This window comes from Tachyglossus aculeatus, chromosome 16 (genome assembly GCF_015852505.1).
Source record: "Tachyglossus aculeatus isolate mTacAcu1 chromosome 16, mTacAcu1.pri, whole genome shotgun sequence".
Taxonomy (NCBI): Eukaryota; Metazoa; Chordata; class Mammalia; order Monotremata; family Tachyglossidae; genus Tachyglossus; species Tachyglossus aculeatus.
In genome coordinates this window covers 30,138,529-30,162,893 of record NC_052081.1, presented here as the reverse complement: position 1 = coordinate 30,162,893, position 24,365 = coordinate 30,138,529, and the positions used below count along the sequence as shown (strand labels likewise).

The 24,365-nt window shown below is 41.1% G+C and overlaps 1 protein-coding gene and 1 pseudogene across 2 annotated transcripts in view; one reads left to right on the top strand and one right to left on the bottom strand.

Annotated features, from left to right (window-relative positions):
- HABP2 (hyaluronan binding protein 2) overlaps window positions 1-24,365 on the top strand; it is a 169,126-nt gene that overhangs the window by 106,252 nt on the left and 38,509 nt on the right. The window contains exons 6-8 of one of the 2 annotated variants that reach the window (XM_038758138.1): window positions 10,141-10,314; window positions 20,579-20,673; window positions 21,720-21,805. The gene's annotated coding sequence lies outside the window, so the exon portion shown is untranslated. Of the gene's footprint in view, window positions 1-10,140; window positions 10,315-20,578; window positions 20,674-21,614; window positions 21,806-24,365 lie in introns of those variants that run through there. The other variant, XM_038758140.1, reaches the window with a different exon arrangement.
- LOC119938885 lies at window positions 17,230-17,448 on the bottom strand (annotated as a pseudogene).

The following is a 24,365-nucleotide window of genomic DNA, read 5'->3' as shown; positions in this document are numbered from 1 at the left end:
AATAAATATGATTGAATGAATTTTAAAAAATGGATTTTTAGCAATTTTTAAAAAAAATATTAGTGCTTTCTCTGTCTAGTTCTGTGATAAGACTCTGCAGTTATCTGGATAATTGAATGCAAAATATACACTCTAGTCTCAAATATCGAGTTAATTCTGACACAGTTAAGGTAATAGAGGTCAAAGTGGATTTTGTATAATTTACTAGAGCAGATCTGGATTGTCTGCCTAGTGTCAATGTCTATTTTACTGTAAGCTCCTTGAGGGTAAAGCCCATGTTTTTAGCTTAATTTTGTCAGTTTCTAGCACAGCATCTCTGTCACATGGATTTTTAATCAGCAACAAACTCATCAGATGCTTTCACCAGATGCTCTAAAGAGCTGAGGTTGCAGAATAGATTTCACTCCTGGGTTTTTTTCCTTTTTATCTCAATCCCACATTATACGGCAAATTTCGAATTAAACTGTAAGCTAAGGGCAGTAACCATGTGTTCTGCTTTTATCAGGTCTCCCAAGTGCCTAGTAAAGTACTTTGACCACAGCAAGCATTTAACAATTACTGATGATAATGGTGATGATGCTCATGTTGATGATAATGAGATAGAAGCACATTTGGGTTTGATGCAAGTGGACTTCTCTCTCTCTCTCTCTCTCTCTCTCTCTCTCTCTCTCTCTCTCTCTCTCCCTCCCCCCTCTGGACCTCTCTCCCAATGATAATTAAAAATCGTGATATTTACTGTGCGCTTATTATGTGCCAAGCACTGGAATATGTACAGGATAATCAGATCAGACACAGGCCCTGTCCCATGTGAGGCTCACAGTCTAATGGGGTGGGAGAACACATATTTAATTCCCATTTTATGGAGGAGGAAACTGAAGCACCAAAAAGTAAGTGACTTGAACCAAGGTGTCACAGCAGTCAAGCTGTACAGCTGGGGTTCAACCTGACTCCCAGTCCTGTGCTCTTTCCACTAGGCCACACTGCTTCCCATTCTCCTACTGCAGCAACTTGAACCCCAGCCCCTGGCAACTTCACATGCTGTCCAAACCTGGACTTGCAAAAATCTGATCCATTTAGTCTTCAATCAAAACTGGATCCTGAGCTGAAACTCATTTTTTATGGTATTTGTTAAGCACTTATTATGTGCCAGGCAATGTATTAAGCACTGGGGTAGATACAAGATAATCGGGTTGGATACAGTCCATGTCCCGTATGGGCCTCAGAGGCTTAATCTCCATTTTACAGATGAGGTAACTGAGGCCCAGAGAAGTGAAGTGACTTGCCCAAGGGCACATAGCAGACAAGCAGTGAAGCAGCTCGTCTCAGTGGAGAAGCAGCGTGGCTCAGTGGAAAGAGTGTGGGCTTTGGAGTCAGAAGTCATGGGTTCAAATCCCAGCTCCGCCAATTGTCAGCTGTGTGACTTTGGGCAAGTCACTTAACTTCTCTGGGCCTCAGTTCCCTCATCTGTAAAATGGGGATTAAGACTGTGAGCCCCCTGTGGGACAACCAGATCACTTTGTAACCTTCCCAGCACTTAGAACAGTGCTTTGCACATAGTACGCGCTTAATAAATGCCATCATTATTATAAGTGTCAGAGCTGGGGTTAGAACCTAGGTCTTTCTGACTCCCAGGCCTAGTAGATAGGGAACTATCCACTAAGCCATGCTGATTCCCTGCCTACAAGTTTGTGCCGACTAAAGGAAGAGAACAGATTTATGATGCGTCCTGAACAACCACCATAAATCAGTGTCTGGGAAGGAGCATTCTGATGACCAGCCTGCAATTTCCTAAGGTGCTTGGGAAATTTCAAGTTTCTCAGGATTTTCATCAAAGGACAATTCCCTAGAATCTCCCAAAATGAGAATTTTAATCTTTGATGAAAAGTGGAAAAAGCATCAACTTTCCTTTCCTCTTCTCCTCCCTTTCTTTGGAACTCACCCTTCCCTAATTAAGGAGTGTGAGTCCTCACTCTACAAGTCCAAGCTGTCAAACTGAAGCAGTGTCAAAATGTTTCAGTCTTTCTTTCACCAAGTTGGGGGGCAATAAATTCAGATTGATATCATCATCGAATGGATATCCATAGCCATATTCCCAGGGAAGACAACTGGCCACTACATGCAGGATAGTTCTTGGCTACTATAAGCCACTATGGGGAAGGGAAAAAGAGATACAAAAATATTTACAAACAGAGTAATCAAAATAAATGACTGACTATATAATTGAATGACTATGTATACAAAAAGTGCTATGGGGGTTATACATAAGCACAAGAGCAGGCAGATGAATCGATATGATTTGAGTTGCTTGGAATTTATTGGGGAAGGCTTTCTGGAGGTACTAGGGTTTTAGGAAGGCTTTGAATGTGGAGAGGGTTGAGATCTGCCAGATTTGAGCTCTGAGGGAATTCCAGGGTGGGAGAATAGCATGAGTGAGGGGGATAGAGGCTGGGTGAGAGTTAGATGGTTATTAATAAGAACAACAATAATATTAATGGAATGTGTTAGGTACTTAGGTTTAAATGCTGGGGTAGATACAATACCATATGGGGCTCACAGTCTAAAGGGAGGAGGAACAGGTATTTAATCCCCATTTAATAGATGAGGTAACAAAAGCACAGAGAAGTCATGTGGATTGCCTAAGGTCACACAGCAAGCATGTGGTGGAGCCAGAACCCATTACAGTGTAAGCTTCTTGTGGGCAGAGAATGTCACTTCTTGGTTTTGTATATCCCAGGCACTTAGTAAAGTACATCACACCCAAAGTGTGCTCAACAAATAACTTACTACTAGTATTAACTACTACTGCTACTACCAAAGTTGGCATGGCCTTCTCCCATGATCTTTCGAGGTTATCTCATTGACATTTCTATCAGAGAATGCCCTGACAATCTGTCTCCTAGATTATTAAAGACGTGGTTTGGCTCTGACTTCTAACTTAATTCCTGATCTGGCATTGACTGAGCCCTCAGCCAAGTCACCGGAATCCATGAACCCAGACATTCTCTGCTTCTCTACTCTAAATTCAGCAAATGATCTCCGGTCATCCATTGATCTGCTCTCGTCTTCAAAGACAGGTCCTGGGGTTCCAGGACTGCTTACAAATACGATTCAGATTAATCAATCCATTGTATTTATTGAACATTTACTGTGTGTAGAGTACTGCACAAAGTATGTGGGAGAGTTCAATATAACAGAGTTGGTAGAAATGTTTTCTACCCACAATGAGCTTACAGTCTAGATGGGGAAACAGACATTAATATAAGTAAATTATGGATATGTACATAAGTACTGTGGGGCTGATGGAGGGATAAATAAAGGATACAAAACCAAGTGCAAGGGCAATGCAGAAGGGAGTGGGAGAAGAGGAAATGAGGGCTTATTTGACACAACAAAATCAACAAACCACCAGCACTGTCAATTAATCAGTTAGTCAATCTCTATTATTGAGCTCCTACTGTAATCAGAGCACTGTATTAACTGATTAGGAATGTACAGTAGAATTTGTGGACTTGCCCTCAAGGAGCTTACAATTTAGTGTGAGAAAGACGATTTAACTAAATAATGGAGGAGGCAGCAACACATATGTGTGTATGTAAAAGCTATTGGAGTTGTAATTGGAAGGGCTGAGGTGCCAATTGATGAGATAAAGTTTGGAGATTAGAGATCAATCAGGGAAGGCCCCCTGGAAGAGATGTGATTTCAGAAGAACTTTGAAGATGGGGAAAGTTGTGATCTGTCAGACATGAAGGGAGAGGGGGTTTTCAGGAAAGTGGGGGTGGAGGGCTTGAATAAGAAGTTGGTGGCTGGAGAGACAAAACTAATGCCCAGTAAGTAGGTTAGCTAGAATAGAATAAAGAATGCAAACTAACTAAGGAGTAGTGGGACAAGAAAGTGGGTAAGTAAGAGGGAGAGGGTCGATTAAGGGATTTAAAGCCAACTGTCAAGAGTTCTTGCTTGCTGTGGAGCGGAATGGGTAACCACTGGAGGGTTTTGAGGAATGGGAAGAGGTGCACATGACAATTATTTTAGAAAAATGATCCAGTCAGCAGGGTGAAGTTTGAACTAATGAGAGGAAAGACTCGTGACAGTGAAATCAGTGAGGATGCTGATGTGGTATTTAAGCCAGGATATGCCAACTTGCGGTGACCGTTTGAATGGAGAGGAAAGGGACCGATCTTGGAAATGCTGTGGAAATCTAACCGACAGTCTTTGGTGACAGACTAAATTGGGGGATGAAAAGAGAAGAAGGAGTCAAGGATAATGCCAAAGTTATGGGCTTGAGAGGCAAGGAGGATGGTGGTGCTTTTTACAGTGTTAGGAGAGTTAGGTGAAGGAGAGGGTTTGGGTAGGAAAGATGAGCTCATTTTGGACATGTTGAGCTCGAGGTGCCGGAGGGGACATATTTGTAGAAAAAAGGGAAAGCATCAAGAAATGTGAGATTGCAAAGAGAGAGGTCGGGGCAAGCAAGACAGATTTGCGAGTCATATGCTTTTAGACTGTGAGCCCACTGTTGGGTAGGGACTGTCTCTATATGTTCCCAATTTGTACTTCCCAAGCGCTTAGTACAGTGCTCTGCACATAGTAAGCGCTCAATAAATACGATTGATGATGATGATGCATAGAGGGGATAATTGAAGCTGTAGGAGGGATGAGTGGATTGAAAAGAGGAGATCCAGAACAGAAGAAAGGAAGATCTAAAGTTCAGCTCACTGTGAAGATACTGACTGTAGAAAGCAGTTAAATCAAAACAAGCGTTCAGTTCAATTATTGATTTTCTCTGCCCAACAGCTGCAACTCGAAGTCATATTTTAGAATGCAAAGTAGCATGCTGGGCAGGTTTTGAAAGTACAGACCTTAAACACCATTTTATTTCATTCCGACAATGGGAAATTGAGGCTGCTACAAGAAAATAGAGCTCTGCATCATCTGTTTAGTCTAAAATGTTAACTGGCAATATTATTATAATAAAAGAAAACCACGAAGCTTGCAGAAGGCACTGTCCCTGAGTCCTGGAAGGGCTGAACGTACAACTTGTGCTTTACTGCCCTCTAGTGGTGAATTACGTTATTATCCTATGAGCAAATGAAGTTGCGGGAAAAAGAACTGGAAGCTCAACAGTTTTTCCCCACGTATCTGAACATTTTTGTGGTCAGACACATTTTGCATTCCAAGCACAGACTCAGAGCTCTCACGCTGGGCTCCTTGGCCAAATAAGAGGTAGATGCAAGCAATTATTTAACTCTATCTTTGACATGAATGGGGAATGAGAGAAGTAATGGCCCAAACAAATCAAAGGTTAGATAAAATGCAAAACAGAGGAGGCAGCATGGGTCTTATTGGGACAATGAGTGGGGGTAGGGGGAAGAGAAAGAAGAAGCCTCTGAGAAGACCCTCAGGTGGGTACTGCAGCCAGGGGCTCACACCCAAGGAAGAAGCAGGCCCTTTAAACAGCTCTGCTGGGAGGCAAGTAGTTTTGTTGTGCTTTTTTTTTAATGTTAAGCATGTACTATGTCAACCACTGTTCTAAGCGTTGGGATAGATAAAAGTTAATCAGGTCAAACACATTCCCTGTCCCAAACGGAGCTCACAATCTATGTAGAAGGTGGGGATTCATTTCCCAGCAGTCTCTCAAGGGGAGATCTCCTGCCTTCACTCAAAATCCACGCCCTCTACCTGTGCTTCCGAAAGCACTTACACCCTCCCTTCTTCCCTTAGTATGCTTAGTACAGTGCTTAGTGTGCTTAGTACAGTGCTCTGCAAACAGTAGGCACTCAATAAATGCAATTGATTGATTTTGCATTGGAGGAAATTGAGTCACAGAGACGTTAAGTGACTTGCCCAAGGTCACCCAGAAGGCAAGTGGCAGAGCCAGAATTAAAACCCAGGCCCTCTGGCTCCCAGGTCCGTGCTTTATACTCTAGGCCACACTAATCTTGAGATGGACAGATCCTACTCTGATGGCAGCAAAGTAGCTGAAAGCAGTGTTGCAGCAATAAGAGGGTGAGTGTAGCATAGTGTAGCAGCTCTGGGAAAAAGGGGTGATTAAAGAAGTGAGTTGAGCAAGACAGACAAAAATGAGGAACGATACTTCAGTTCTAAGACAGAGGCAGGCTAATTGGCTAATTCAGCTACAGCCTGCAATGTCATCATCAACATCATCATCATCATCCTTGTCTCCCAGATTAGCATCCTTATCATCCTTATTTTCTTGACTGTAAATTCACTGTGGACAGGGAAAGTGTCTGTTACATTGTGTTGTACTAGCCCAAGCTCTTAGTACAGTGCTCTGCACAAAGTAAGCACTGAATTAATATGATTGATCATCATGATTACGATCATCGTTATCACCCTCATCGTTATTAATCATCAATCATCATGGCTAATATTAATGACTGTCTAATAATTATTCTTATCATTATTAAGGTAGCTATGTTATTTATTAATGGACCAACCCCTGGAGTAATTGTAAAGATAATGAGATTGTGCACAGTCTTTATCCCACATGGGGCTGACAATTTAAGAAGAGAGAGCAAGTATTTCATCCCCATCTTATAGTTGGAGAAACAGAGTTTTAGAAAGGTCACTTAGGACAGCACTCCACAGTCAGTAAGTGCTCCATAAATGCCATTGATTGATTGACTGATTAATTGTGACTTTCTCACATTCATCTAACAGGTCAGTGGGAGAATTGGGAACAGAACCCAGATTCTCTGACTCCCTGTCCTACCCTGTCCCATGTTCTTTCCACTATATCACACTGTCTCCTTGTGCCTTAATACTTACTGAGCGCTACAATATGTCATTCATTCAATCATATTTATTGAGCACTTACGGTGTGCAGAGCACACAGAGAACACTATGTGTAGCCCTGTGTTACCTGTCTAGGGATATAGCATGGCCTAGTGGATAGAGCATGGGCCTGGGAGTCAGAAGAACCTTGGTTCTAATGCCAGCTCCACCTCCTGTCTGCTGTGTGACCTTGGGAAAGTCACTTCACTTCTCCGTGCCTCAGTTCCCTCATCTGTAAATTGGGGATTAAGACTGTGAGTTCTATGTGGGACAGGGACTGTGTCTAACCTGATTACCTTGCATCTACCCCAGGGCTTAGTAAAGTGCCTGGCACATAGTAGGCGCCTAACAAATACCACAATTATTATTAGTATTATTATTAGGGATATACATAATACAAGTGCCTACAAACTCCACACAATCTAGATAGGATAAGACACACATAGAAACTGTTATACATCAAAGAACGCATGCCAACATTTAACAAGTCTTGTTCAACAAGGCTACTCAACTCAGGACAGCAACATAGTCTCTATGTTTGTCTCATCTCCCCTCTCCAGAGTCCATTAAAAATATAAAAATCACTGGAATATTTTAAAATTTATGAAGACAACAGTCTGCTTTAATAATAATAATAATAATAATGGCATTTGTTAAGCGCTTGCTATGTGCAAAGCACTGTTCTAAGCACTGGGAAGGATACAAGGTGATGAGGTTGTCCCACGTGGGGTTCACAGTCTTAATCCCCATTTTACATATGAGGTAACTGAGGCACAGAGAAGTTAAGTGACTAGCCCAAAGTCACACAGCTGACAATTGGCGGAGCTGGGATTTGAATGTTTTAATCTGCCATGCATTCTTTCTGTGGCAACAGATTGCTGGGAAGAACAGAATGGCAACTGTCCTCCCTGACATCAGTTCTGGTAGTCAGAATCTATCACCTAACATACGTAGCTTTTCCCATGAACGTTCACTTGAATAATCCATCTTCGACATCTTGTCCATGAATTCATCCAAATCCTTCTTGAACCCACTAGCATTCACCCTGGACAACTTTCTGCCCACTAGCATTCACCCTGGACAACTTCGTGCTGGAACAAATTCCACCTGCTCACCATCTATGTAAACGTCAGTGCAAATCAGCCAGACCTTCGTGTTAACTGTGTTCTGGTTACATGATTGCTTGCATTGGGCAGCTTCTTAGCCCTGACATTATTCAGATGCTGTGCTGAAAAGGACATTAATTAAGTTGAACTAAGGTGACCAGACGTCTTGCATTAAGCGGGACACCTCCTACATTTGAGAGCCATTTTAGGTACTAAAGAAAAAACCTAAAGAAAAAACCGAAGTTGAAAAACCTCAGTGACCTAGTGGAAAGAGCCCAGGACTGGGAGTCAGAGGACCTGGGTTCTAATTCTGGCTCTGCTACTTCCCTGCTCTGTGACCTTGGGCAAGTCACATCTTCTCTGTGCCTCAGTTACCTTATTTGTTGACTGTGAGCCTGTCTTCTAGACTGTGAGCCAGCTGTTGGGTAAGGACCATCTCTATATGTTGCCAACTTGCGCTTCCCAAGCACTTAATACAGTGCTCTGCACACAGGAAGTGCTCAATAAGTACGATTGACTGAATGAATGAATTTGTAAAGTGAGGATTAGAATACCTCTTTTCCCTCTTACTTAGACTGTAAGCCCCGGGTGAGATAAGGACTGTGACCATCCTGATAATCTCATAGCTATCTCAGTGCTTGGCACATAATAAGCACTTAATAAATGTATTATTATTATTATTATTATTATTGTTATTTTGAGAAACATTGTGGTCTAGTGAAGAGAGCATGGGCCTGGGAGGCAGAAGATCCTGGACTCTAATCCCAGCTCTGCCACTTTTCTGCTGTGTGACCTTGGACAATCACTTTACTTCTCTGTGCCTCCATTATCTCATTTGTAAAATGGGGATTAAGACTGTAAACCCCATATGGAGCATGGGCTGTCTCCAACCTGATTACCTCGCATCTACCCTAGAACTTAATACAGTGTCTGGTACATAGTAAGCACTTAACAAAACCATAAAAAAGCATATCCAATTAATTGAACACTTGAACAATTTTCATTTGGCAAGAATGAAAAGCAGCATGGCCTTGTGGAAAGAGAATGGGCCTGGTGGTCAGAGGACCTGGTTTAAATTCCAGCTCAGCTTATTGTCTGCTGTCTGACCTTGGGCAACTCATTTAACCTCTCTGTGCCTCAGTTCCCTCATCTGCAGCATGGGGATTCAATACCTGTTCTCTCTCCTCCTTAAACTGTGAGCCCCATGTGGGACCTAATTAAAGATAATTAATTTATAATTATCTACCCCAGGGTTTAACAAACATCACAATTATTACCATGATCATCATCATTAGTGTTAATGATAATAATAAGACCATTGAAGATTTGTAAGGCTAAGCATGATGACAGGAAAAATAAAAATGAATTAGAAGAGTCCAGTTTGGAGACTAAAACTAATGTTAAATTAATCTGAAGCTGATTTTTTGCCAGCCATGAATGTCCAAGAAAATATTATTCCATTACAGATTTGTCACAGGTTGAATTCAAGCCAAAACTATATAAAAGGTTGATTGTATAACAAACTGCCAAAGACTCTGGATTAGGAAGTAGTGAGACATTGGGCAAAAGTAGGAAATGATTTATTTATACATGAAAGTAGAGGTAATGTTCTAGTTATTGATGATTATTCAAACTTCCCAGAAATTGAAATATTGAATATAGTTACCCTGGGAATTCGAAGAAGTCACTCCTGTTGGTGGTATTCTATCACTATGTCAACAAAATGTAATTGTTAATCCCTTAGGCACTGGGTGCATGCTGTGCTCAAATATTTACTCTTCACAGAGCCCAGTGTTCCTTTCATTTCTGTTTGGACAGGAATTCACTCAAAGGTTCTGCTCTAAGGGAGTCATCCATTTCTAGTCTCCTAAAATACAGATTTTCTTGATTGAGTTTTGTACTTCTTTGTCTATGCTTGCATGATCAGACATTAGGCAGCCCTTATTTAGCACACTTCAGTCTCAGCATTCAATTCTGTGTCCCCAGTGGAGATAGTTGTGTAAAGGACTTGGGAAGTTCAGATTGGTACATAAACTCAATCTTCTTTGGGCTAATTGTCAGTCCTATTGCTTTCCTGATTTTAAAAAGTAGTTCTTAATCATCTATCTATCCTCTTACGTATGGAGGAGCTCCTACATGAATAATTCAAGAAAATTTGGTAATGTTCTCAGCCTATTGAGTTGGAGGAGTTTATCTGAACATCAGAAATTCTAACAGTTTCCAAATTCCTTGCTTTATCCTTAAGCATGACGACAATGACTATGTTGAAGAAGACTGGACTTACTACACAGTCGTGGTTTACTCCAATGGAAAGGACCAGACAAGCCCTCCTGAATACTTGTCCAACTCACCAGATCACCATCACCATCACCACATCACGGACCACCGTCATCACCACTGTCATAAGCAGCAGAATTAAGTGAGTGTCTATTATGTACAGAGAACTGGACTAGGATTTGAAAACAGAAGTAAAACAATCCTCATCCATGAGTAAATTATCATCCTATTGAGTAGAGGCATAGCTCCAATACATAAAACCTAGAGAAACATCATGCACGAATTGCAGATGCAAACTAAGATCAGTAAATTCTGCCTGATGTTATGCCCAGTCTCTAAAGGGAAGACAATGTTCCGTCCCACCCCCACTCCTTCTTCCCTACCTCTGTCACACAGCTCCCCCTTTAGTGACTCGCAGGCCAAATTCTCTGCTTCAGCAGAGGCTTAGGAAGAGCAGATGGAGTGGGAATGGAAGGGACAGAGATCTCCTCTCTGCCACCCTGATTCTGTTTTACTTTCATTCATTTATTCAATTGTAATTATTCATTCATTCAATCGTATTTATTGAGCACTTGCTGTGTACAAAGCACTGTACTAAGCACTTGGGCAAGTGCAATATAACAATAAAGAGACACATTCCCTGCCCACAATGAGAGACGAAAACTCATCTAGTTGCTCCCTACTGCCTTCACCCACTTCGCATTCATTACCTGCAGCCAGTTCAGAATTTCTGTGCAAAGTACTGAACTAAACACTTAGGAGAAGATGTGATCCTTTCCCTCAAGGAGTTTACAATCTAGTGGTTGATGGTCGTCACACCTGGAAATGCCCCTGGGCTAATTAATCAATCAGTCAATCAATCAATGAAACAATGGTATTTATTCGTCGTCATTGTCAATCGTATTTATTGAGTGCTTACTATGTGCAGAGCACTGTACTAAGCGCTTGGGAAGTACAAATTGGCAACATATAGAGACAGTCCCTACCCAACAGTGGGCTCACAGTCTAAAAGGGGGAGACAGAGAACAAAACCAAACATACTAACAAAATAAAATAAATAGAATAGATATGTACAAATAAAATAAATAAATAAATAAATAGAGTAAAAAATATGTACAAACATATATACATATATACAGGTGCTGTGGGGAAGGGAAGGAGGTAAGATGGGGGGGATGGAGAGGGGGACGAGGGGGAGAGGAAGGAAGGGGCTCAGTCTGGGAAGGCCTCCTGGAGGAGGTGAGCTCTCAGCAGGGCCTTGAAGGGAGGAAGAGAGCTAGCTTGGCGGATGGGCAGAGGGAGGGCACTGTACAAAACCCTCAGGGGGTACAATGCAACAGAATTATCAGACACAGTCTCTGCCTGTAAGGAGTTTATAGTCTAGTGGATAATAAAGTGGTTCCAAAAAATCTCATATACAACTAGCAGTTAAGTGCTTAGTACAATGCTCTTCACATGGTAAGTGCTCACTAAATATCATTGATTGACTGACAGTTGGTGAAAGGGATGCTTGCAGGGAGAAACAAAGAGCCTAACAGCAGCGGGAAGCTGCATGGCTCAGTGTAAAGAGCACGGGCTTGGGAGTCAGAGGTCATGGGTTCTAATCCTGACTCTGCCAATTGTCAGCTATGTGACCTTGAGCAAGTCACTTAACTTCTCTGAGCCTTGGTTATCTCATCTGTAAAATAGGGATTAAGACTGTGAGCCCCACATGGGGACCACCTGATCACCTTGTATCCCCCCCAGTGTTTAGAACAGTGCTTAGACATAGTAAGCACTTAACAAATGCCATCATTATTAACAGCAAAAGGGAACGTGGCCAGGTCAAACCCAACCTATTCACTGCCATATTGGGCAAGGAAGTAGGCCTGGATGACGTCTTTGGGGTCCCAATTTGCATCCCCCGTGTACAAGTTGCAGCTTTAGGCACACAGCTTTATTGGGAGCTACCCGAGTTCCTGCTTAAGAAAAAATACTTAGTAGGTAGGCCATTTGTCTGCTGTGTGACCTTGGGCAAGTCACTTCACTTCTCTGTACTTCAGTTACCTCATTTGTAAAATGGGGATTGAGACAGTGAGCCCCACACGGGACAGGAACAGTGTCCAACCTGATTTGCTTGTATCTACCCCAGCACTTAGTACAGTGCCTAGCACATAATAAGCACTTAACAAATACCATAATAATAATAATTACTATTATTATTAACATTATTAATAATAGGTGGAAGGGGCCAGGGGAGACAAGTGGAGGGGTCCCTGATTGGGGTTCTCAGAGACTCCGGTAGTCTTTAGGAATAGTGGAGAAGAAAGGATTAGAGGAATAGAGGAGGCGGGCAGTGGGGAAGTGACCGACAGGACTTTTCCATGAAAGGGCTTGTTCATCATGTCAGGATTGTCTCTGGAACAGGAAATTTAGAAATTACATTTAAGCCTAGGAGAGAAAGCATCCCACAGTCCAATGGTTCACAACATACGCATATTTTCAAGGATCATGTTACATTGCACATCCTGGGCTATGCTAGTAGTTTTAGATCTTGATAAACTTTTCAGAACCACCAAACTTTTTTTTTAGTAGTTGCCAAGACTCAGTCCTGCTGCTGGTGTTAGATGTGTTGGTAAGATCTCAAAGTCCTTTGTAGAGATCTTAATATTGTTCTCTGTATTTCTCTGGAATCTGACATGCAGCAGGAATGATGTCTAATATGCCTTCCTGAAGGCACCCTGACATCCTGGAAACACGTGGTTAAAGATCTCTTCAGGAGCTGTCTCAGAAGCACTTTGACTAAGATTTCTCCTTTGGTGGAGAGCAATGAAATTCTACAATGTTTCACCAGCTAACTCTCTCCCCTTTCTTCTTGAAGGTGGTGATAACGGTGGTATCTTTGAACAGCACTACAACATCAGATGTAATGATTTGAATTAGGTCTATTTTTTGTGAGACAGATTAAACAGCTGCAGGAGACAGGTCAGCTTGGCAGGTAGCATTAAAACCTGGGGACGTTGTCCTAGAGCAGAGCCTTGGGGAAGCTCATGAAACCAAGAGGAAGAACAGAAAATGCACCACATACTGTTTGTAAAAAAACTGTAGGAGCACAGGATGAGGCACTCTTTACACAATGCAGAAGGGGTTACCATTACTCATTGGTCATAAGAAAATTTCATCCTCATATTAATCAATCAGTTATTGAGCACTTACTATATGCAGAACACTGTACTAAGTGCTGGGGAGAATATAATACAACAGATTTAGCAGGCATGTTCCCTGCCCATAATTTCAGTATATTTATTTTGTAAATAAATGTGTGCTGGTTGTCTGTATTAGAGCATTAGGTTTTTGTGGGCAGGGAATGTGTCACTTTGTTATTCCGTACTTCCCTAGTGCCCAGGTGCAAGAAGTTCTGTTTTCCCTCCTACTTTGACTCCCATACGGAACAGGGACTGTGTTCCACCTGATTAACTTTTATCTACCTCAGAGCTTAGTGCAGTGGTTGACACATAGTAAGTGCTTAACAAATACCATAAAATAATGCTAATAATAATAAAAGTGGGTGTTAAACGCTGCTGCTACTACTACTAATATTACTACTACTACTAGTGTCCTCTTCAAATCCAAAGGGTAGCTAATTATAACAATAATAATAATGATTGTGGTATTTGATAAGCATTTACTACGTGCCAGGCACTGTACTAAGCGTTGGAGTAGATACAAGGTGATTGGATTGGACAAAGTCCCTGTCTCATATAGGGCTCACAGTTTAAATCCCCATTTTACAGATGAGGTAACTGAGGCACAGAGAAGTGAAGTGACTTGCCCAGGGTCCCACAGCAAACAAGTGGCAGAGCTGGGATTAGAACCCAGGTTTTTCTGACTCCCAGGTCCATGCTCTATCCACTAGTCCATGCTGCTTCTCAATATACTAAAGTTATGATAGGTAACAGGTCACAGGTTTACTAGTGAATTTAAGAAATTTGCATTAGAATCTGTTTTAATATATGTCACTTTTGGTTCAGTATGCCCTAAAAAAAAGTTAATAGAAAAATCGCTATCAATAGTTACAAGAACTATTTTGAAAAGTAAAAGATTAAGGCAAAAAGCCGTATTTGTGATACCAAAGTACTGAACAGCACTTTGGCAGTAGTGGAGCTGTTACTTTGGAGGACAATCAGATATGGGTGTTCAACAAGTGTGGGAGGCAAAACTCCCCCATGAAGTACATTAAGGAGATGACATTTAACACAGAACAAGCTAAAATATCCCAAGCTTCGCATGGATGAGACCCATTCAAGTATATATAAACAGTCACACATATACACATACAGACAGGTTCAGGCACACTGCATATGGAAGCAGAAACATTCTGACACCCACACTTATGCCCATAGGCAATAAACCAATCAGTAGTATTTATTGAGGATCTACTATGTGCAGAGCCCTGTACTAAGTGCTTGTACTAGGAGTACAAAAGACTTAGCAGATGTGATCCCTGCCCTTAAATAGCATATATCATAGCAGGGGAGACAATCACTTAAAGAATTTACAGATCAGATAAATAGGGGATTTTGCGCTTGAGTTGGTACTTAAGTAACAGTGTATGTAAGATATGTATGAAAGTGATACAGGAAATTATGATAGCCATCAGATAGAAAGATGAGATCACAAACTGAATTTTTTTAGTGGTATTTTTTAAGCTCTTATGTGCTGGGCATTCTACTAAGCCCTGGGGTAGATACAAGGTACTGTGGTTGGACACAGCCTGTGTCCCACATGGCGCTCACAAAATTAACACCTATTGTAAGGACTCGATCATATTTATTGAGCACTTACTGTGTGCAAAGCACTGTACTAAGCATTTGGAACAGTGCAATATAACAAAAAACTGACATATTCCCTACCCACGACAAGTTTACAATCTAGAGGAGGAGACATATGGCAATATAAATAAATAAACAAATTGCAAATATTAGTTACAGAAAAAGGAACTGAGATTACAGACACATTAAGTGACTTTCCCAAGGTCACACAGCAGACAAGTGGCAGAGCCAGCATTAGAACCCAGGACCTGTGACTCCCAGGCCCGTGCTCTTTCCACTAGGTCATGCTGTTTCCAGATTTCATACCATAAAAACCAATGTAAGACAAAGGCAATGCAGAACACAATATGAGCACCAGAACATTCTGACTGCATATCCAATGAGGACCTAACGAAGGAGTTTGGCCACCCTAAAGGAGCACAAGTTAATTAACAGGGTCATCAAACCAAGTAATTAGGCTATGATGTGTTTGATGAATCTCCATCCTTGAGATCTTAAAGAATCATCTTGTCTCCTGGATGTTTTACTTATTCACTTATATGGGGAAAAAAATGGGGCCAAATGGTCTTTCTAAGCTTGTTGTGGGCAGGGAAGGTGTCTGTTTATTATTCTACTGTACTCTCCCAAGTACTTAGTACAGTGCTTTGCACACAGTTAAGTTTTCAATAAACATGATTGAATAAATGAATGAATGAAGTCCCTTCCAGCTTTATGGTTCTCTAATTCTATGTAGAAAATGTCTAGAAATCTTCACCCTATCTGAATTCTGATTTTGGCTTTGTTTCTATGTAATAGAGCAGCATGGTTACTAGGAGAGATCTTGTGAATTTGGGGGTGTTTTAGGTCTCATCAAATCCCTATGAACTCGATATTGTATGTTTGGAAGATCTAAACTTGACAAAGTCTTGATCAAAGTTTTCCACAGATTAAATTTGGCAATGTGGGAAGATAAAATCTGAAACTCAATCATTTCCAGACTTTCTCAGGGTTGGTTTTTTTTGGGTTTTTTGGTTTTTTTTGAGCTGCCTGATAAGGTTGGTATCCTTGTTCACAAAAATCACACTGGGGTGCAGTCCTTACACTTGAATCTTTATCCTCAAAAGAATAATGATGGAGTGTGGTACAGAGCCGTGAAAAATCTGCACCTACCATCTCCTGGAACCGAAATTCTAAAACCCCTGGTATCTTTTGACTTTGCCTCAGCACCATCTCTGAGAAAGCAGAGAACAAAGCTTCAGTACACACATTTTAGGAAAATGCCTGTGCAAACATCATGCCATGCTTTAAAAGTCCTTTTTTTTTCTAGCTCAAGCTAGAAACCATGGAGGAATCAAGGAGGGTAAATGATAAAGCCAAAAGCTTACACTCTAAATGCTGCAATCCCCTTGTCTCCCTGAGTGATTTTTTAATGGCTCTCATTGTTTCTCATATAAAACAAAAGAGTCTGACTATCAGCTTATAGTCCTTCTAATCAGCAGGTTCCTTCTTACCTATTTACTTTTCTGCCAAATGCCAGCTCATAATAATAATAATAATAACTATGGTATTTGTTAAGTGCCTACTCTGTGCATGCAAGGCACAGTACTAAGTGCTGGGGTGGATACAAGCAAATCGGGTTGGACACAGTCCCTTGTACCACGTGGGGATCACAGTCTCAGTCTCCATTTTGCAGGTAACAGAACTGAGGCCCAGAGAAGTTAAGTGATTTGCCCAAGGTCACACAGCAGACAAGTGGCAGAGCCAGGGTTAGAACCCATGACCTTTTGATTCCCAGGCCCGTTCTCTATCCACTATGCTATGCTGCTTCTCTACACTCCTTGCAATGACTCTCCTATCAGTCAATCAATGGCACTTACTGTGGGCAATGTACTAAGCACTCGGGCATTGATAGATAAGATCCCTGCCCTCAGAAAATTTACAGTCTGGTGAGCAGTTTACAATCTCCGCATCCCTTGCTCTCAACCCTTTGCTCAGAAAATTCCATTGCCTTTATTACTGGTTTGGCTCTTTTTATGGTATATTTTAAGTTGCTGGAGTAGATATAAGGTGATTAAGTTAAACACAGTCCTCATCCCACTTGGGACTCACATTTTTAATCTCCATTTTACAGATGAGATAACTGAAGCACAGAGAAGTGAAGTGATCTGCCCAAGGTCACACAGCAGGCAAGTGGCAGAGCTGGGACTAGAACCTAGATCCTCTGACTCTGAGCCCCATGCTCTATCCACTTGGCCACGGTGCTTCTCAAAAATACGGAAAGCTTCCCAAATTTGCATGGCATCCTTGCTCAGGGGGCATGCTGATTCATTCATTCATTCATTCAATCATATTTATTGAGCGCTTACTGTGTGTAGAGAACTGTACTAAGCACTTGGGAAGTACAAGTTGGCAACATATAGAGACAGTTCCTACCCAACAACGGGCTGATCTTCCCTGTATCGTTCCAATTTTAGTATATGTGCTGCTTCTTCCTAGAGATATTTTCTGATTAATATCCACCACCTTCTCAGCAAAGCTGTCCACTAATCAACTCATTATTCATCTGTATGTTCTTTTATTGATTGACTGATTGACCTGTGCCTGTTAATTATTTTCATTCTCTCACTCTAAACTATGAATTATTTCTCAATATGTGTCCAGTTTTCGCTCTCATGGCCCCTCAAGGTCAGGGATTGCATCTTGTGCTTTGTACACAATATTCTGCACAGCATTTATGTGCATAGCCATAATTTACATCTTTATATTATTGTCTGTCTCCCCCTATAGACTGTAAACTCACTGCAAGCAGGAAACGTTTCTACTAACTCTGTTATACTGCATTCTCCCAGGTGCTTAGGACAGTGCTCTGCACAAGTAAGCATTCATAAATATAATCAATCAATCAAATCAATCATATTTATTGAGTGCTTACTGTGTGTAGAACATTGTACTGAATACTTGGAAAAGTACAATATAACTGAGCTGGTAAGCATGTTTCCTGCCCAAAACAAGCTTACAGTCTAGAGGGGGATGCATGATTAATTAATTAATTCATTCATTCAATTGTATTTATTGAGTGCTTACTATGTGCAGAGCACTGTACTAAGTACTTGGGAAGTACAAGTTGGAAACATATAAAGATGGTCTCTACCCAACAACAGGCTCACAGTCTAGAAGGGGGAGACAGACAACAAAACAAACCATGTAGACAGGTGTCAAAATCGTCAGAACAAATAGAATTTTAGCTATATGCACGCCATTAACAAAATAAATAGAATAGTAAATATGTACAAGTAAAATAAATGTAGTAATGAATCTGTACAAATATATACAGTGCTGTGGGGAGGGGAAGGAGGTAGGGCGGGGGGATGGGGAGGAGGAGAGGAAAAGGGGGGCTCAGTCTGGGAAGGCCTCCTGGAGGAAGTGAGGTCTCAGTAGGGCTTTGAAGGGAGGAAGAGAGCTAGTTTGGCAGATGTGTGGAGGGAGTGCATTCCAGGCCAGGTGAAGGACGTGGGCCGGGGGTTGACGGTGGGACATTGATTGATGGCCATTCAACAAATACTGGCAATGGTTTTGCTTGACATTTATTGTGACTGACTTGAGAAATTCAACAAGATTCTTAAGCTACTCCACGTTGGAATGATTGGTCAATTGAGAGCTGAAAGAACCCCACCTGACCTTTTCCTCATCACTTTTGGAGTGAAGCAGGGCCATTTGCTTGGTCTGGTCCTTTTCTACCTTTTCAGCACGGTAACATAAATAGATATAAATCCAGCTGGATGTTGGGGCCTCTCCCATCTATTAACCAGAACATTTGAGGCCATGGTCAGTTATAATATCCTCAACCATGTCCCATATTGCTCCAGAATATTCGATCTTTTCACGAGGAACTTCGGTGTAATTTCTACATGCCAGATGTCTGTGCTGAGATGACTCTTTTCCGAGAAAATCAACGTTCAGGATTTGGATTGGGATGAAAGCTCCTCTTTTTTGCCTTTGGCCAGTCCAAATTCTATGTACATGGGGACCAAATGTAGCCAGGGAATGTTTTTCAAAGTACTGCCCCAAATTACAGATGTGAGTGTCCATTTCCTTATGTCTTTATTCTTCACTAAGGGTAAAAGTAAATCCACTTTTCATTCTGAGCCCCTCCCTTTCCCTGCCCCTTTGCCAGGAGCCCCAGGAATGTGTTTGGTTTAATTATTTTGATTTATTTTGGTTTTATTGCATTTTTATTTATAGACCATTTACATGGTACACATGTACCGTAGCTCCAAGTGACACTGGGGAAGTGTTCTCAGCAGTGTCCAGCAGTGAAAACCTAGCCTGTTGCAATAGAATATAGCAGGAAATTTTGCCTAGTGGATAGAGCACGGAACAGGGAGTCAGAAGTCCACGGGTTCTAATTCTAGGTCTGCCACTTTTCTTCTGTGACTCTGGGCAAGTCACTTAACTTATAACAGTGCTTGGTACATAGTAAGAGCTTAACAAATACCATCATTATTATTAACTTCTCTATGCCACAGTTCCTTCATCTGTAAAATGGGGATTAAGACTGTGATCCCTGTGTGGGACATGGACTGTGTCCAACCTGATTACTTCATATCTACCCCGCTCTTAGAACAGTGCCTGGCACAGAGTAAGCACTTAACAAATGCCATAATTATCATTATTATTGTTATTTGTCCCACAAATGATTTAAGAATGGCAGCCAATAGCCATGGGCAGCCTCGTGCATGGAATGTGTTTAAGGACACATAGAGAATATTTTCTTGTGATAAATATGCTTTATTAATATTCCTACACTGTCTCTATTTCACTTGTACTTGAGTTGCTATGATTTCTTTTGAAAATAAAATTTGGATTTTTTTAAAATAGCTTTATTTTTTTACCAGATTTATTAAATGGTTGGATCTATGCTAGCAAATTATCTGGTTAACTCATGTCCACAAAAAGAACATTTATCTAGATATCTGGAGCAAAATATATTTTTGGTATCTTAACCAAAATATATTTTTGGATCAGTTGTTGTAGAGACATGCATGTTATTTACGGAGTAGTGATTCAAGAGCAGAAAGAGTCTTCTTTCAAAAAATCTTTGCCCACCAATGTTCACAGGATGGAACTTTAGTTTCAATTGTTTTTGCATCCAAATATTTACAGCATTAAAGACAATCAATATTTTTAAATATTTTATCTTGTTTATATATAGAAAGAGAACACTCCATGGTAGATCAAAATATTTGCAAAAACTGTTGACAGAGTAGGTGAAAACTCTATGAAAATGTTTATTTTGATTCCAAATAGATGTGTAGTTAATACACTTTTAGACAAATGTTTTCCAAAACGTTTGTACTGGATAAATATAGTATGTTTGTTTAGCTTCAGAGCCATGTCATATAAATCCTGAGGGCTATATTCATACTTATATGTGTCCATATTTGCAATAATTAAGCACCCCAAATTGTATTTTAAAGCTGCCATTAATTTTTAAAAGCCAAAGGCTTTGAACTTTATGTTTTTACTTCCGTGAATTTTAACTGCTGGTACATGTTGTGATCCTTGACCAAAAATTAAACATTTTTCTCAAAATTTTCATTTGTCTAAACTCACCAGGTTGGTGATCTTGCTCAAGGTTCATCCTTGAAATATTAAAATCTGTTAACAACAAGATCGTGCCAAAAGGCAAAGAAAAAGCTTCAGTCCCAGAGGTAAGTATAGATGCACTTTCAGAGAAATGTTCACACAGGATGATTCTGATTTATTTACGTTTAACTCATCAATATGTTGTTTTATTAGAATTATTCCATGCCTAAGAAGAATTTTAAGTCTCTGTTAAGCCTTTAAAGCTTTGAAGATTATGGTAAAGCCGAGAGAATGAGGAAGGAGAAAAGATAAATAGTATAATGGGGCTCATTAGTTGTGCTCAAGAGTAGATTTAGTGCTCTGGATAGACTAATACCTAGAGTGAAATCAATCCAGGACACTATTCCTGTGAAAGGAGATCTCAGAGATGAGAGAAATCTGCATTCTGAAGTGAAAATATTGGGGTGTTTAAAAAACGAATGGATGGTGTTTTTCTCAGGGTGAAAGGACAGGGACAAATAGTTGGAAGGAAGTAGATGTTTTTCTGAAGAGGTGGACATTTGCTAGCTGAAAGATCATTGTGGGGCAAAGCCCTGACAGCATTTCTTCCAACCGCTGGGACAGAAGGTGGGTGAGAATGAACAATTCTTGTTTAGACTGTGAGTCCCCCAAGGGATAGGGATCATATCTGATGATCACCTGGGTATTCTCTCCCAGCACTTAATACACTCATCTGCACACAGTAAGTGTTTAATAAATACTATTAATACTATTGCTACTGCTTCTACCAGGATCAGTCTGGTGGGAGTGTAGGGTTTGGGAGGTGCTGGGTTGGAGGGGGTTGCTCATCATCCATGAAATGATGCCCACCATTGTGGCTTTAAGCCATCTCTCTCTCTCTCTCTCTCTCTCTCTCTCTCTCTCTCTCTCTCTCTCTCTTATGTAGGGCAGCTGAAGAAATAGAACTGCCCAACTTTTAATACACTAGGAAGATTGCATTGATTTGGCCCAAAGACAACTCTGCTTGGAGCAATGAGGAACCTGAAATCCAGTCCTCCCAATAGGGCTTTGTCACTGTTCTAGTTGAACTGTTGTTTTTGTTGAAGAGTTGATTTTTATGGAATTTGTTCTGTTGTTGTTTTCCATCATTATTGCTCTCTTTCTACTCCAGATGATCAGCCCCTCTGAGCATCAGAAACTGGATGTGACTATATCCTTGTACCTTTCCCCAGGACATAGCCCAGTGCCCTACACAAGGTAAGTGCTTAAACATCAAAGCAAGTAAAGTCAGATGGAACCAGAGTGAGAAGGTAGCACAGCAGGAAGACAAAGACATTTTAGTGATATGCAATCGAGCACTGACAGGAGGAAAGAACATCACCACACTGTTTCAAATAAAAATATTGGACATAGAGCCATCTAGTTCCCTCTCCAGACAGGGGACAGACCAGCTGAAAATCAGAATATCCAATTTAAAACCAGATATATAGCCACCATATAGATAGCTTTCTTCCTTTTTCAACATTGATGCCACTGATGATAATATTGAGTTCACTTGCTGTTGTAGGTAGCTGGATCACCATAGAAACCAGATTATTACCAGCAGTATCCTGTACTGCTAAGTGATTTTGTGGAAAGGATTGGTTTGGGGAAAATTCAGGCTCAAGGCAAAGAAGCTTTGCTTATGTCTTGACTGGGTTTCCTTTCTTCTTCTTTCATCTTCTGTTCCAGTCCCTTAGGTGGGAGCTGGAGAAATATGATTGTGTTCTGATGTCAATCTGCTTTGCTCCTCCTCCTTGCTCCTATCATGGGTCCTTTTCCTCCTCTTCCTCCAGGCCCAGCAAACCATTCAAATGGTGCTGGACATCTCTTCCTCAGATCCCGTTCCCCAGATGTTTGATCATCGGGCTCAGAAACAGTGATCTGGGAAGTTAGGGAGATGACGTGAGCTTTGTTTGAGCAGGGGGATGCCTCTTGGCTGAGTTTGGCTCCCAACCCCTTGAAAATGGTATTCCTTCTAATGCACAGCAGTGGAAAGACGTTTTCAGGTTTTATTAATACACCTCTTTGAACAATGCTCCAGAAAAAAAATACGGTTTTGAAATATTCACACCTTAAACCTAGAATGACAAAATACCCAGGCAGAAGCTGTCTTTCTTTCTCCCAAGATTTGAAAATGGAACTTAAAAGTCTGGAATTACACTCAGATGCATTTCAGTCCTGTAATATTAACATTTTTTTTATTGCCTGAACTATTTCCCCAGTCTTCCTTGACTCCCACAGCAGGGGCTCGCATATTATTTCCTACCACGTTCCACCCCTGCTTTCAGAGTCTGGGATTTGAGGAGCTGCCCTACCATTTATCAAAGCCTTTTCCTTGGTCAGCAGAGAGTGCCTTGTCTGGTCTAGGCTCTCTGAAATCATCTGCTGCTACTTTTCTCGCCTTACCCACCCCTCTCACTTTTTCTCCCTCTTTGTATCGAGTTATCTATTCGGAGACAAGTAATCTTCACTAGAACTGATAGGATGGAGATCTTGTCTGCAGTTAAACACTCAGACCCTTTCTTAGCTAAGCCAAATCTTTGTAATATATGTGGGTATAAATGTTCAACAATCCCACCCTTCTAGAAGGTGAATGCATAAGGCTGAGTGAAGTATCCTGAAATCTTTACCATGAGTGCTCATGAAAATTTTCTCAGTATATCCACACTCACCTATACTCAGTCTCGTGTGTGTGTGTGTGTGTGTGGCGGGGGGGCATGTGTGTGTAAACACATGGATGATATGCCTACATGGTAGGTGTATATAGAGTGAATATTACATACATATAGCTATAATGTAATTGTGAAACTGGTGTAAAACGTGATCAAAACGTTTGCAGTAATAAATGCCTTCTCATACTTGAAAATAAACTATTAGCGCATAGCTCCCGATATGAATACAGCTATCCACCCAATTAAGTGAGCAAAAGTAAGACTGGTGAAACGTATTACTCTGTATTCTCTCCCCTTTTTTTATTTAATGTGCACTCAATTATTTGCATTTTGTCTTTTCAGGAAGGGAAGATAGTGTAATAGGAAAGTAGGGAATCGTAGAAAATCTAATAACTGTCTGTTGGGGAAGAATTATACCTAATTGTGTTTCACTAGATAGCCATAAAATTAATGTGACAAGAAATCTGAATTTACCTTCCTGAAAGACATGTACATCCATTTTTAAAAATCAAGTGATCTGGCAAAAGTTGGACATTTAAAGGGCCTCCTAAAGATGTGGTATTTCATTCCTCACTCCATATTATAAGTCCACTGCCTGATAAAGAAAGGTGCTGAATTAATTAGCCTGGTTTTCTAGCCATCTGTGTACTATAGCAATTGGCCTCCCTTGTCTTCAGTTTTCCGACGAATCCAGCAAAAACTCCTCACTCTCGGCTTCAAGGATCTCCATCACCTCACCCCCTCCTACTACACCTCCCTTCTTTCATTCTACAGCCCAGCCCGCACCCTCCATTGCTCTGTCACTAACCTCCTCACTGTGCCTCATTCTAGCCTGTTCCGCCATCTACCCCTGGCCCACGTCCCTCCCCTGGTCTGGAATGCCCTCCCTCCACACATCCGGAAAACTAGCTCTCTTCCTCCCTTCAAAGCCCTACTGAGAGCTCACTTCCTCCAGGAGGCCTTCCCAGACTGAGCCCCCTTTTTCCTCTCCTCCTCCTCATCCCCCCGCCCTACTTCCTATCCCTCCCCATAGCACTTGCATATATTTGTACAGATTTATTACTCTATTTATTTTACTTGTACATATTTACTCTCTATTTTGT